General features: G+C 33.9%; 1 long non-coding RNA gene across 3 annotated transcripts in view; it reads left to right on the top strand.

The window, feature by feature from the left end:
* Window positions 1–13,467, top strand: part of LOC123547416 (uncharacterized) — a 28,132-nt gene extending 14,665 nt beyond the window's left edge. Inside the window, exons 2-4 of one of the 3 annotated variants that reach the window (XR_006685643.2) lie at window positions 4,167–4,448; window positions 8,232–8,564; window positions 13,316–13,467. This is a non-coding gene — a long non-coding RNA (uncharacterized LOC123547416). Of the gene's footprint in view, window positions 1–4,166; window positions 4,449–5,896; window positions 6,019–8,231; window positions 8,565–13,315 lie in introns of those variants that run through there. The other 2 variants (XR_006685644.2, XR_008372477.1) reach the window with 2 other exon arrangements.
* Window positions 13,468–15,223: the final 1,756 nt, after the last annotated feature.

Genomic DNA, 15,223 nt, shown 5'->3' with positions numbered 1-15,223 from the left:
GTAAATTTAAGACTGCGGGCATTTGAATTCATCTCAAGCGTGGTTTTCGGCTGTATTTTATCCGAGTCAAAACCATTCTTCTTGTTTTGTATGCGAATGCCCTGTTAGCACCGATGATTTATAATACATTCTGTGTATTCTGTGTCTTCAGAAGGCAAAGTATGAAATAATGTTTTTTTGTAAGGAATCATTTGTAAATGGATCAAGCAGACAAGGGCGTAGGAATTCAAAAGTGAGTGAAAATCTGGATTATTTTTGTATAGAAAAAACATTTTGAAAGGAAATATATGTTAAACACAGATTTTATTGACTGCAGGAAAATAGAATGTTAGGTTACTGTCTTTCTTAACTTAAGTTTATCCACCTCGTCTCCGAAAGGTTTATCCCCCTCGGCAAGCCTCGGGTAGATAAACCTTTCTCCGACTCGGTGGATAAACTTAAGTTAAAAAAGACAGTAACCTTATATTCTCTATATCTCGAGCGATCAACATATTATCTTGAGCGATCAACATCTTATCTCGTGAGCACGACATCTTATCTTGAGCGATCAGCATCTTATCTCGAGCGATCAACATCTTATCTTGTGCGCACGATATCTTATCTCGAGCGATCAACATCTTTTTTCGAGCGCACGTCATCTTATCAATATATATTAAGGCCCTTAGTGTGAATTCAGGTCATTAGTTAAAACATTTACGTTTTTGTTTTTGTTTTGATTATAATACTTATAACTATTGCACATGTTTGCAGGGTTATACATTTAAATATACAAACTGATAAAATGGGCAGCAAAAAATCAATGATGATTCAAAGAAAAGAATTTAAGTCCTTGACAAAAAAGGAATATGTAGGCTTCGCCCATACATTAAAGAATTCTCTTGTTTTCTTTTAATTCGTGCATTTTTTTTATTTTACTTTTTCTGCCCGAATTATTTATCAGTCGAACTGCAATTTGTTGCTATTCTAACATACAAAAAGCGTCATTGGTTATGTTCTGACATTTAATTTTAATATAGGATGACCAATTTTGTGCACTGCTCTCCCAAATGATGTCATAGGCTTGTACATGAACTTGTGGGAAATTTAAATAACATCGATATAGGCGGGACCCTTATTATCAACTTGCCCGTATGTTTTACTGATGACCTAAATACACACTAAGGGTCTTAACAGGACCTTAATATAGATAGATAAGATGTCGTGCGCTCGAGATAAGATGTTGATCGCTCGAGATAATATGTTGATCGCTCGAGATAAGATGTTGATCGCTCAAGATAAGTTGTCGTGCGCACGAGTTAACATGTGGATCGCTCAAGATAATATGTGAATCGCTCAAGATAAGATGTCGTGCGCACGAGATAAGATGTTGATCGCTCAAGATAATATGTTGATCGCTCGAGATAAGATGTTGATCGCCTAAGATAAGATGTCGTGCCCACGAAATAAGGTGTTGATCGCTCGAGATAAGATGCTGATCGCTCAAAATAATATGTTGACCGCTCAAGATAAGATGTTGTGAGCATGAGATAAGATGTTGATCGCTCGAGAAAAGATGTTGATCGCTCAAGATAATATGTTGATCGATCGAGATAAGATGTTGATCGCTCAAGATATAATGTTGATCGCTCAAGATAAGTTGTCGTGCGCACGAGTTAAGATGTGGATCGCTCAAGATAATATGTTGATCGCTCGAGATAACATGTTGATCGCTCAAGATAAGATGTCGTGCCCACGAAATAAGATGTTGATCGCTCGAGATAAGATGTTGATCGCTCAATATAATATGTTGACCGCTCAAGATAAGATGTTATGAGCACGAGATAAGATGTTGATCGCTCGAGATAAGATGTTGACCGCTCAAGATAATATGTTGATCGCTCGAGATAAGATGTTGATCGCTCAAGATAAGATGTCGTGCGCACGAGATAAGATGTTGATCGCTCAAGATAATATGTTGATCGCTCGGGATAAGATGTTGATCGCTCAAGAAAAGATGTCGTGCGCACGAGATAAGATGTTGATCGCTCGAGAAAAGATGTTGATCGCACAAGATAAAATGTTGATCGATCGAGATAAGATGTTGATCGCTCAAGATAATATGTTGATCGCTCGAGATAAGATGTTGATCTCTCAAGATAAGATGTCATGCGCACGAGATAAGATGTTGATCGCTCAAGATAATTTGTTGATCGCTCGAGATAAGATGTTGATCGCTCAAGATAAGATGTCATGCGCACGAGATAATTTGTTGATCGCTCGAGATAAAATGTTGATCGCTCAAGATAAGATGTCGTGTGCACAAAATAAGATGTTGATCACTCGAGATAAGAGGTTGATCGCTCAAGATAAGATGTCGTGTGTACGAAATAAAATGTTGATCGCTCGAGATAAGATTTTGTGCTCATGAGATAATTTAATCTTAAAAAAATATATATATATGTCCTAAACATACCACCGTTTTTATACCAGATGTAGTTCTGAATTTGAACTTTCGCATTAAAATAGCAGAACTCACATGCACTAGTCTACAGAAGTTTTTTATTATGTAATTATATTTAACAATGTAAATTTAAACGACTGTTATATCTATTTTCCATTTTCTATGCAAAATAATGTACTACGCATAGTAAAATGTAGAATAAATAAAGCATTTGGGTGGAGTTTAATCAATATAAAAAGGCATTTATAGCTAAATACTTATCATTCACTATCATTACGTACAATATGATTAATATGAGTTTCTTCTTTTAATAGTACGATGTAAAAATAATTTTGATGTAACATGAAAATATTGTTACGTTATTAGTTAAAGGTTTGTGTTTAATTATTCATGCATTAAAGTGACCCAGATTACAAGTTGTCAGAAAGGTTATAATGGGTGTGCAGACCTTTGTAATTACCGTTTATAATAACTTTATTTTTACAACTTCAAGTGTCTAAACAGTGACAGAATATTAGAGTTTGCAGTCACTGTTTTTGATAAACATAATGAACTGTCTTTATTGAGCTTTTCATTTGCTTTCATCGTCAGGCGTGATAGATGTATGTTTTAAAAGATTCAAATATGTAGCAATATCTATCAGTTTTCCATTTATAACTTTAGACAGCCAGTCAAAGAATTTACTTCATGTATAATGAAGCATTTTCAACATGTGACCGTTCAATATTTGTTTGTGCCTGATGCACGGAAAATTTATATTATGCTGTCGAAAAGTTATGCAGTTTCCCATCCAAATGATACATTGCTCTTCGTTTTATGAATTTAATGTGTTTTTTTTTCTCGGTTTTATTTTTTGCAAAGAGTAATAATACAATCTAACTCACAATAATATGTTAAGTAGTAAGGGGCTTACCACCATTTGATATTCTCTCCGTGTGTGTGTGTTGGGGGGGGGGGGGTCTTGAATTTTTGTCTTAGGTTTTGCTTGAAAAAAAATAATTCTGGCTTCAACATATTGATAAAGGTTCTGACTTCAAAATCACTGAAAAAAATCTAGGTCCAAGTCAGATTTTTTTACAGAATTTCCATCACTCTGAAAGCCATATTCTTTGCTTTGAAATTGCTTTTAGATTTAATATTCTATATTTACATAAAAAGATTATTAGATGTATCAAAACATAACACTTTCAGCACTATAAAGGAAGAGCAGCAACCTTTAAATATTGATCACTGCTGCAAAAGTGTGCGAGTATTAAAGCTATGTGTTGTAACTTTGACTGCAATATGTTATACTGATAATTGCAGTATCTATAATGTATACATAGGCGTAAGAGCAGGAAGGTAGGGGAGGGGAGCATCATCTTTTGAGTATAAATAAATAGTTCCTTCTAATATAGACCATACTGATAATTTCATCCTAAATGCTCACTAGAATTCAGCATTTGCCTTTTGAAATACCACTTCCTACAAGGATCTTGCACCCTAGTGAAGATTTCTTCTCAAAATACCCTTTTTTCCAAGGCTTGTTGACATCATATAACTTAAACCTAAAGTAATCGACAGCCATAATTATTAGTGTTGAAATATCCTTAGAATTCAAGATTTGGCAAGCATAAATTGCGAAATTCTACATGAAGAAACCCTGTATCCCCCTAATACAGAAATAATACAATACTTTCTTAAAATAAGCTAACCATTTTATTAGTTTATACATAATTTATTTTAGGTCGTTTGTGAAGGAAGTTCTACAACTTATATTAATCACTCTCGACACCTCATTCCTGATGGAATCAATCGCCACGAGGGTATGAGAGAAGAGGCCAGTTTCCCTTTTAATGCTGAGCGCCAAGCAAGAGAGCTACTGGTTCCATATTTCATATCTTTGGTATAATGCGGCCGGGGATCTAACCCACGACCTCCCGCACTCGAAGAGGACGCTCTACCACTAGACTATCGAGGCATTAACCATTTTTATTGAGAACAGATGTCAAACACATAGACCAAAAATGTGAGTAATATTATTTTAATTTTCTATACTAAACATTTGATCTAAAATACAAACTTTTCTTCAGGTAAAAATAGTAAACACTTATGAAAGTTCAGTTAATGACATTAAAACTCAGAAGAATGCAGGATTTAGTGTTTAAAATATCCAAAATATTGCAGGATGGGGTTCTCCCCATCATCCTGCACCCTGGTATACGTACAAAGATATATAATACTGTGTATACACTACCTGATTCAGGGGTGCACTCAACGCACCTTTGTTCCTAAAAAAACTGCAAGCATACATTTTTAAAGCCTTGAATTCAGATCTAAGAGCATTTCAAAAGATTTTGTCTGTTCGCTGCACTTGCAAATCTGGTACCACAGATAAACCACACAGGTCCAGAGGCCAGGGCATGCTCATGATGTTCACAGGTACATATACGTATAATTATAATATAAGAAAACTCCAAAAGTGTGGAGAGTATATCTCTAAATATACATCGTAATGCACCAGAGCTGTTCTGAAGTTCAAATTCTTTTCCTTTGGAGCTTGTCCTAACCCCCCCCCCCCCCCCCCCCCCCCCCCCCCCCCCACACACACACACACCCCAGCCACCCTCTTCTGTTTCCCGATCAACATCCTGTTTAGGCTGGGTTTGCCCCTTTGAGCTAATTTATGTCTTCGGTTTCAATTATATAATTTATTTATATGAACATTACATCCGTTTTACCATATTTACTTAGAGGGTTATATAACTGTGCTCAAAATAAAGAACTGTAATTTGGGTCGAATTGCTTCTTAGTCAAAAGACTGGCATATATCTGTTTCATGTGTACTTAGACAAATTACTCAATACGGAATGTATATCTTGCGCTTGTTAGTTTTTTAATAACATATCAAGTGTAACAAAAATATTTAAGAAAAAAATATGTTTGGTTTACTGTGGCTTTCAATTTCTGAAAAAAAATTATTTTGACTTTCATAGAAGGCTAAAAATATCTTGGCTCCAAGTCAAATCCCAGCCCCCACCCACCCCCAGTTCAAGTGGTCGGTCCCTAAATGAAACCACCTCGACTTCTGCCAGCTAAGCAGATATAAATTCTAAGGTAATATATAAGTCATAAACATTTTTTATTTTTCTCCGTATTCCAAAATATCTGTCAAGCATCGACATGCAAGAGCTATTGTTTGTGATGAAGTCGCATATTTCATCATGGAGTTTATCCCTCAGTTTTAATAATTAAGATATATATCATTGTACTCTTGAAAAATGTAATTATGCATGCATTTGCTGAACTAAACAAAAAGTAAACGGTACCGTAGTGTTTCAAATTAAACGATTGAAGCATTTTTAGTAATCATTTCGTCATTATTTATGCTTATGTCATGTAAAAAAAATAAAAACACCATAATTAAAGGTTACAAACATGTTCAAATTTGACCTCGAAGAAGTTGATCATATTGTGGTTTTTCCTGGTTTCGCATATAAGCAACTGCGTATGTTGCATACCAAGTGTTTAATTTCGTTTGTATAAAAGCGTGTGAAGAAATGAAATATGAGATTAAATCCTGGCTACAACTTCTTTCGGTAAGCTCTTTTTTGTTTGCTTGTTTTTTGTGTTTGATTTTTTTTTTTTTTTTTTTTTTTTTTTTGTTGTGTTTTTTTTGTTGTTTTTTGTTTTGTTTTGTTTTTTGTTTTGTTGTTGTTTTTTTTGCTGTTTTTCTTTTTTAATATTTTCAATTATTTCGGCATACATATTGTTCTAAATGTCTACAGTTCGATACAAGAAGACTGTAAAAACCTTTTTCTGGAATGTTTGTGGGGTGGGAGAAAGGGTGTGTTGTTTAAGGTATAGAAGACATAATTTTCAGGTTTGAAAACCGTAGAGGGATCGATCCCGATTCTCGGTAAGATCGATTCCCTACAATATTTTACTGGAAGATGGGCATTGAATATCTTTAAGGTCACATCAATACAATTTTTGGTCATATGATGACTTTTTAGCCTTTACTGGAATAGGCAGACCGTGCTTGTCATTCATGGCATTTGCTGTTATCGTTGTTCTGTTGTAGAAAATATTTACAGGCGTTAACTCCGTCACTATGTGTAATGTTAGTATAAAGAGATGGTACATCTAGCGTTACAAAATATTTGACTTTCATATTTTTCACTTTATTGTTAGTAATTAGTGTATTTCACGTATGACGGCAAAATAAGTATATGTGGTTTACGTACAGTCTATATACTATGAACTATTCTCCGTTGGCGAATTACATTCCGAGACGATAGGTCTGCCTTGGTACTGCATAGGTAAATTGATGTCTGGATTTGTATGTATTTTGGCAAAACATAGAAAGAAAGGGTACGAATGTCCACTGGTATCGAATTCATCAGGAATATGGCTGTATGTATTTTCCAAGTCCTCCAAACAGTCGGAAATATGATGTATTGCATCTGTAGGATCACCGTGTATTACGCGTAATATGTGTCGTTATTTAATTGTATCAACACCTCATTTCGGTAGTCTTCTGTGTTCATTACCTGCGGCCTGGAGGCCGCAGGTATATTGGAATGCAACAAGTAGTGTAGCACATGGGGACTGGGTGATTTCACGTGACTTTTTACCGATATGCGATTGGCTTATCGCATTTATGGAACGCCGTTTCTGCGATATAGCCGGCACTCTATATGATATATAGAGCAATGTTTGTGACCTAAAGTCTTCATTCATTATTTCATATAATTTATTCAAACTTTCAGCTATGATCAGTATTGATACCTAGTTGTGCATAAGGATTTTAATTTCCTGGATTATGGTCCTGTGTTGCCTTGTTCTATACTTAGTATGTCAACGAAGTCCAGGAGAAGGCATGACTCACATTTGTGATCGCTCTAGTGCAGTATTTCAATAGTCAAGGAATGTGACCAGTTGAGCCAAAAGTTATTTTTGCTCAAAACAATAACTTTCAGAATTAAGAAAAACATATTTCATAGATATACTTGTAAATCATGTATAATGGGGTAATATTTCCTACATTTAAGCGTAATTGTATAATTTAAAAAAACACACACAAGCACGTTATTCCCCAATAAGTTACTTTTTTAGGCTGAGTGGTCACACATACATCCATAACAATTCCTGGTCTGTATAACTTCTGGCCGCAAGAAATCTTTCAACTTGTAATCACAATAGTATTTGATTTATCTGCTTTTTTATGATAATATCTTTATCTTGTGAAAGTTTTCGCAGGGAATCCAATTCGTCCCTTTATATGTTACTATAGAGTTTGGTATTTTTATGAGTCTTTAATGTTTTTACTCCTAATTTCGGCAACTTACTTAATAAACATAGTAGGTCGGGATTTGAATAAAAGATAATAGGTAAGGGTAGATTTGTCGGAAGCACAGAGTACTAAAATCACAGCCTCAGAGCCACGCATTTGCAAAGTAGACCAACAACACAAGAAGCTGTAACGGAAAAATATTACAGACGGCTTGCTTCAAAAATCTAACAACTACATATAAATTTATGCAAAATATAGATAGAGAGGGAGGCAGCGGTGAAGGGTAGAAAGGGGATGGGGGAGGAGGTTGAAGGGGCAAGTAGAACAAGGATGAATATACAAAGGGAATGCTACGTTCCTTATAATTAACCATAGAAACACTACAACGTAAACCACAAAAACGCAGACAAAACTAATTGGTAATATTCGTGTTGAGACATGTTTCTGAAAAACAACACTTCATAATTTAAATGTATAAACTGCAGATTTTCTAATAAACGTTTTATTCTTTTCCAGACTGATAGCCATGCGCATGGTTTTAGTGCTCGCAATTTTACTAGCCGAAGCGGCAGCACAATATCCATATGGAATATTTGCTCCTCCAACGTATGGGGATTGGAATGATTTTGACAGGGGCGATCGCTTTGACACAGATAACCGCTTTGACATGAGTGACCGCTTTGACGCGGGCGACCGCTTTGGCGACCGCTATGACGCGGGCGACCGCTTTGACACTGACTTTGGCAACCGCTTTGACCGTGACTTCGACAACCGCGGCAACGACTTTGGCTATTGGTGAAACACATGAGTGTTGTGGTAGTGACAGGCACGGCGACTTGGACTAAGACGGTTTGTAATTATCATTATTGTACATAGCTAAATAACAGACAAGCTTAGCTTTGTAAAAAAAAAATCTAGCATGCGGTCCGTTGTTGATTTAATATCGTAAAAATAGTTACTTTATCATGTTTAAAACTTTTAGAAAATTCGTTCAAAAGTAAGTTTATGCTTTGTGAAATTGTTTAATGTTACCAAATATATTTATCGACGCTCACAATTTTTTAGATGGTTGCTCCCCTTTACATGTATCATCAGCACGAAAATAGTATATTAGTACAAAATTTCTATTTTTACACTTATTAGTTTTAAGTGAATCCTGAAACAAATTCTACCAATTTAGACATCAGTCTCGACATCTCATTCATGCGAGATTTCGATTTTATTAGAAGAGCCTGTTCCATCCGCATAATGCTGAGCATATTAAGGAAGCAATAGTACCATTTGTCACATCCTCGGTACGCGACCTGTGATCGAATCCTGCCGTACGGGAGGCGTACGCTATATCATTAGACAAAATTACCCTTTGAAAGTGGAGTCATGTGCCATGATAGCTAAGTGGTAGGGCGTTCGCCTCCAGATTGAGAGCTCCGGAGTTTGAGTTCCACCGGAGAGGGAGAGAGATTTACTCGTAACACGTAGAGTAGCTGGTCAAGCAAAGATACTAGTCCTGAAAAATAAATCTTCGAATGATGATAAAGCATTGCAAGTTGCCCGACGCAGATGATTTATTCTTGAGAAAGTATCTTCATATTACAATTAAGCATAGCTGCTGGTCTGATGCAAAGAATATATTCCTTGGCGAGAACCTTTTTATCAAGTTTCTTTTCTACACAACTGAGATTTTCGAATTTTATCGTAAATTTTCATAAAAAATTCATATCGTAATATTATCCCGCCGAGGCGGACCGAAATAACAGTCCGAGAAATGTTATATTCAACGTTTTATAATATTTGAAGATCCTATAAGTATCAAATACTCTTAATCGAAAACAAAATGATGGGTAGAATAGTGTTGTTATACAATATATGGACATGGCAATCCCCCGCAAAAGCAAATGTCTGATTTGATTATTTCTTTATGTTCGGATCAAAAAAAAAATTATAGAATGTAGAATTTGATTAATACCCTGATTTTTTAAAACTTCTGAATACTGAGATATTTCGGCTAATAAAAAAAAGGGTCGTGTGGTGATTTTTTGCTTGACTGGTTTGAAAGTATCGCCCTCGCCCAAATGTTCGTAATCGGTGCCTATGTGTTAATCACAATTTCAATGACATTTTCGCGAACAATTTTTTGCTACAATGTAAATCTTAAAAAAAACTTTTAAAATCCGTAAATAAAAACATGTATATATCCTATAAAATGTATGGGTCCATTTGCTTGTTTTTGAAATATTTGCCAATGAATTTGCGCATTACTGACTTTAATACATTATTAAGAATACGTAACGTCTCAAACATTTAATAATATATTTCATTAACAGAAAGATATCAACGTTTCCGTTTTAATATATTTACTCACAAATTGCCATTAATTATCAAAAAGATTTTCATTTCCATATACCGAGCGCAGGCTTTATTCTATATAACAGTCTTCTATATGTAAGACGTTACGCTATTACTTCCGGTTTATCATACGTGCAGAACTACCTTAAAAGATGACCAAAGAGAAAATATTTGAAATAATGAAGATAATGCATACTAATTAGGAAAGATAAGACTGTTACTATGCCCCAACGATAACTTGATATTTACAAACATGACTATTAATAGATTAAAATGGAACATAGGGAATTCAACATTTTTCTAACATGTTACAATCTAAATATTTCTAGATTTTGTACCAATTGCAAATTAGCTCAGTGGTAAAGCATGCAGTCCGTGTTAAACAGATCTTTTGCCGTGTGGGTTCGAAACTCAGCATCGACAATAACTTTTTATTTCTCATAAACATGTAGATTCCTTCATAAACTATGTGTCAACACAACAGAGAAGTATCTTAAGCCGATATCATGGCAGATCAGAAAAGTTTAGCATTATATTAAAGATGATATTGACTAAATGCATGCATTTAAGCCATGCAAATAATAAACATACTGTTTTGTTATATAAAGGCATACATACAAATACAAACCATCAAAGAAAAAAACAAAAAATACGGAAGTAAAAATGAAAACGAAAAGAAAAAGAAAAAACACAAACAGACAAAAATTGAAAACAAGCTCACGAAGATTCGAACCCACAAAATGATTTGCTTATATTCAATTGCTATCTGCGTTTTACCTGACTGAGCTATGTTTCCATATAATCATAGTATATTTAAGATGAAAGAAATACTAATATTTACTTCGAAGGTAATGTGTAAGCATTATGGGTTGGTATTTCATCGGTTATCATGAAATAGAATCGTCCTTGCGTTTCGGCGGGAACCTTGTTATCGTTGGGGAGTAGTATCAAGAACTGCGGTGTTCGATATGTTTTGAATAGTTTTGGAAAAGTTTCAATGTCCTCTGTCATCGTGATAGTTCTTGCAACATCCCTTCTATACTTATTATGCTTCTTGTACACTGCACTTCTTATTAGTGGCTTCTTTTCATATGTTTGGAGTATTGGTGCAATAGATAAATTAAATAAAAAGGATAATATTCAAAACATAAGCAATATAGAGATGTTGTTCATGTAAAATTAACATTTTCTCAATGACTTCGGTCATTCGATGAAGGTCTGCCACGTGTTACGGGTAAATCATAGGTGAAATAATAAAAATAAATATGGAATACAGAGATATGACTCTTGTATACTGCACCACCTCTCAATCAGTTCTGCCTTTGTTAGACGTTTTAACAAAATCCCTTCATCCTGCAGAAAAAAAATGTGTTATGACTATAAGAAAGATAGAATTATTATTCTTCTTCTGTCATTGTGGGAAGTTTGAACGGTATCTAGTAATTGATTTGGAGCTATGCTTTGGTAGAAATCCTAGAAAGAGAGGCAATTCAAAAATTAAAAAACCTTACTTCTGAATTGTCTCTTTTTGAAGTGTCAGTAGATCTGAAGTTATGCTCTTGACAAAAATATCGCATGGACGCATGGAGACCATTACAACATTATCTTAAACCGCTTGGCGTTTGGCTAAAGGATAATATTGATAATTAACTCCCTTTCTAGAAAATTAATCCAAACACATTTTCTAACGCAACACTTTTATTTTCCAAACATCTTTCTAATATTAAAAGGATTCTTTGAAATTTGCCACACTTTAACCTTAGTCTGTGTCCGACAATAAATGGAAATGTTTTTATCTACTTACCAAATTATGGACATAATACATACAAAATCCTCATATTAACGAGCAAAGGTCAGGGTTGTATCACAAAAATGTGATACAACATTAGACATTGAATCTTTTTTTATTCTTATGTATACATATATCAATACAATGACATTTTTTTCTTTTAATTTTTTTCCTTTTATAAAAATGAATTCGATCGTTTATGAATTTATATGCATTTATTATGACTTTTCATATAACCTAGGTTTTTCCTCAACACATGCTTGAGATGTGAAACCAAAATTTGTAGTCCTGTTTGGCGCCATATAACCTATACTGTGTTGGTGCGCCGTAACACCCAGATAAATAAATAAATCAACACATGCTATTTTTAACAACAGTTTCATATTGGCTCTGTATCGCCTCACTTGACATCAAAAGCTTAAACAGGCAACAATATTTTGAGGAGAGTTATCCGAAAACCTTTTTTACAAAAGATTCAAAGAGGATATGTAGAGTTTGACCTAGCCGGTAAGATACAGAGTTACCGAGGAAATATGTCCAAGAAATTATTTTCTGACGAAAATACCTTATAGATCTATATACGATAAAGTGACCAAGCCCACTATCGACAATGTTATCTGTCAAATCTGCGTAGTTTAAATAATAATGTAAAAAGTAATCAGAAAACATTTCTTGGCAATTATGTAATAATCAGACAAGTAGTTAGGAGATGAATACTCTTAGAGAAATATTTTTGATGAATCTGAATTATTTAAAAGTTCGTAGAAGAAGTTTACGAAATAAAATTTTGTGTGAAATTGAAGTCTGAACGTCAGTTTCTGACATAACAACATATTAAGTACAAAGGAGATTATATTCTGATTGGCGAGTTTATTTAGATATGATTATAAACATATTTCACGTTAGGACGCCAAACATTCTGAGAGTCATTTCCTAAGTTTTACATTTTAATATCTTACATTCGATCAATATCTGACACCTGCGATGAATTTAGATTTCGGGAATTTTGCAAAAACTGTGTAGTTCCTGATCAGATACTTATATTTCTATTTTTAAAGACCCAGCACAACCTAGTAACCTACTTTTTCTTCCGACATAAACTTGCAGGTAAAATAGAGCTATTCTTTAAGATGACAGGCGGACTGTTTCTAAATCTATGTTTTCACAACTTAATCTGCTAACGTCTTCAGCTAGTCTCTTTTCAATATAGCTTTAAAACAGTGTGCACTACATCAACAAAGTATGTCCAAAATCAAGAGCTATGCATCCTTTAATGACAAGTAGATAAAATATTTGCACATAAAACGTTGTATATGCCAATTTGTAATATTTGTTAGGAATTTTGCTGTCTCTCAGGAAGAGGCGAAATAAAACCAAGACATGTAATTATTTGATTGATATCGAATAGTGCTTCTTACTTCAATTTATATATAGTTAAATTGTTTATATTTGTCATCTATTTCAGAGCAACAAACATTATGGACAGTATTGTTACCACGCAGTTTTCAACGTTTCAAAGTCCCCGAAGAATCTAAATATTTCGTCGTTGTTGATTTTAATGTTCTTGAGAATGATTTAAATTTATCAAAATAAATTCTGCCGACTGATTTTCTTATGTCCTGTGTTCTTTATTTTCAATTGTTTTCATCTCCTCAGCTATTTTTAGTAAAAAGCAGCATATCTAAATTCTACATTAACTTCTCTTTTTAAACCCACAATTTAAAAAATACAACCCGATAAAGATTATCAAATATAAAAAAAAACGTTTTATAAATAAAGTTTCTAGCAAGACCGAATTTTACAAAATTATATGAATAATATCAAAATAGAAATTAAAAACAAATTGTCTGAGGTCTATAATAATTTTCTATGTCTGAATAACTGGCTGTGATTCCATTCCAAATGGTTGTATGCCTCGCTTGATGTTTGCAATTGAATACGTGTTTTTAATTTTTTGTTAAACAAACATGATCAGTACAGTTTACTTCTGTATAAAATTAAGAATATAAAAGCTAAGGTTGCATGGTTGCATGGAATACTAGTGCTATATAATACAATTATCTTGTTCATTAAGAACAATCACTTTTCAAAGAACTGATTTTAAAGGAAACCATCGAAAATTTTACGAATATGATGAATTGCGAGTTTACCTTGATATATATATATAGCACTTAACAGTCATAAAATTGTTGCAGAGAAAGTCAAACAAAAACCAGGATATGGAATCGTGACTTATCTTCTTCTTTTTGCCAGCGACAGACAACTCATTTTGCAAGTCATTCAAATACACAAAGAATTTAACGTTCTTATGAAATCACACGGAGTTGCCATACAGAGTTTCTGGTTGGTTCAAAGTATAAAGGGAGTTCCAATGTGTATATTTGCCATATAAAATGGTCTCTCCAGCTGGTGTAATATGTGTGTGGATGTGCTTGGAAACTGTTTTATTTTATAAATTAAAATCCTGGCCAAAATGAAATCGTAATTTTCATTTTGGATACAATATCCATTTAACCAATACAGTATTGTTATGAAGAAAAAATATATCGCCGGATTGTAGATAGCTGAGTTCAGAGAGGAAACTGTCCAAAACTGTGATTGTCAACACGAGTATTTTTTTACTTAGTTCTCTGTGATCTGAACTCCAGCAAAACATTTCATATAAGCTTGATATATGGATTTCTGTAAACAAAGATTTAGAATGAACGTGGTTTTATTTGCAAATCCAGGTCCGTTTAGAAAGTTTATTAATAAATAAAAGTGTGCCTTAATGTCTTCACTGTCACGAAATGTTTTTTAAAGATAAAATTACTTCTTGTGGTCTTAATGTGTTGGTAAGGTAAAATTCTACCTTACAAAGCGCTGTAAATATAACGCAATACAATTAAAGATGCTACACATCCTGTGAGAAAGGGGTGCCCTGAAATCATGTCTTTTAAACGTTTTAGAAGACTTACGCTGTTTTGAATTAGGTCCAGACTGAAAGTGGAGACATGACTTTTTGTTTCTTAATTGTCTAAAATTGCAGAATCAAGAGAAAATGTATGTCAAACATTAAGTTTTATATTTAAGGCACCCCATTACCAGTGCTTTTCAATTCTGAATGAAAAAATAAATGCCACTGCTTCTCTTGTGTTTCCATTACACATAATATGTTAGTAAGAAAGTTTCAAAGCCCTTCAAAGACATTAGCAATACATTACTGATATTTGAAAAAAAAAATTTGTTAATGTCGCACGATCTTAAAAGATATATTGATACCATAATGCAACTCAACTCAACTCAAACTCTTTTATTCTCTCAATTCATGGCATTCATGAAAACATGAGGTAAAACATGTAACATTTTATAATCGAGGCTCTTTATATGAACA

This window comes from Mercenaria mercenaria, chromosome 9 (genome assembly GCF_021730395.1).
Source record: "Mercenaria mercenaria strain notata chromosome 9, MADL_Memer_1, whole genome shotgun sequence".
NCBI lineage: Eukaryota > Metazoa > Mollusca > Bivalvia > Venerida > Veneridae > Mercenaria > Mercenaria mercenaria.
The sequence above is the reverse complement of the archived record's forward strand: the minus strand, read 5'-3'. Positions and strand labels throughout refer to the sequence as shown.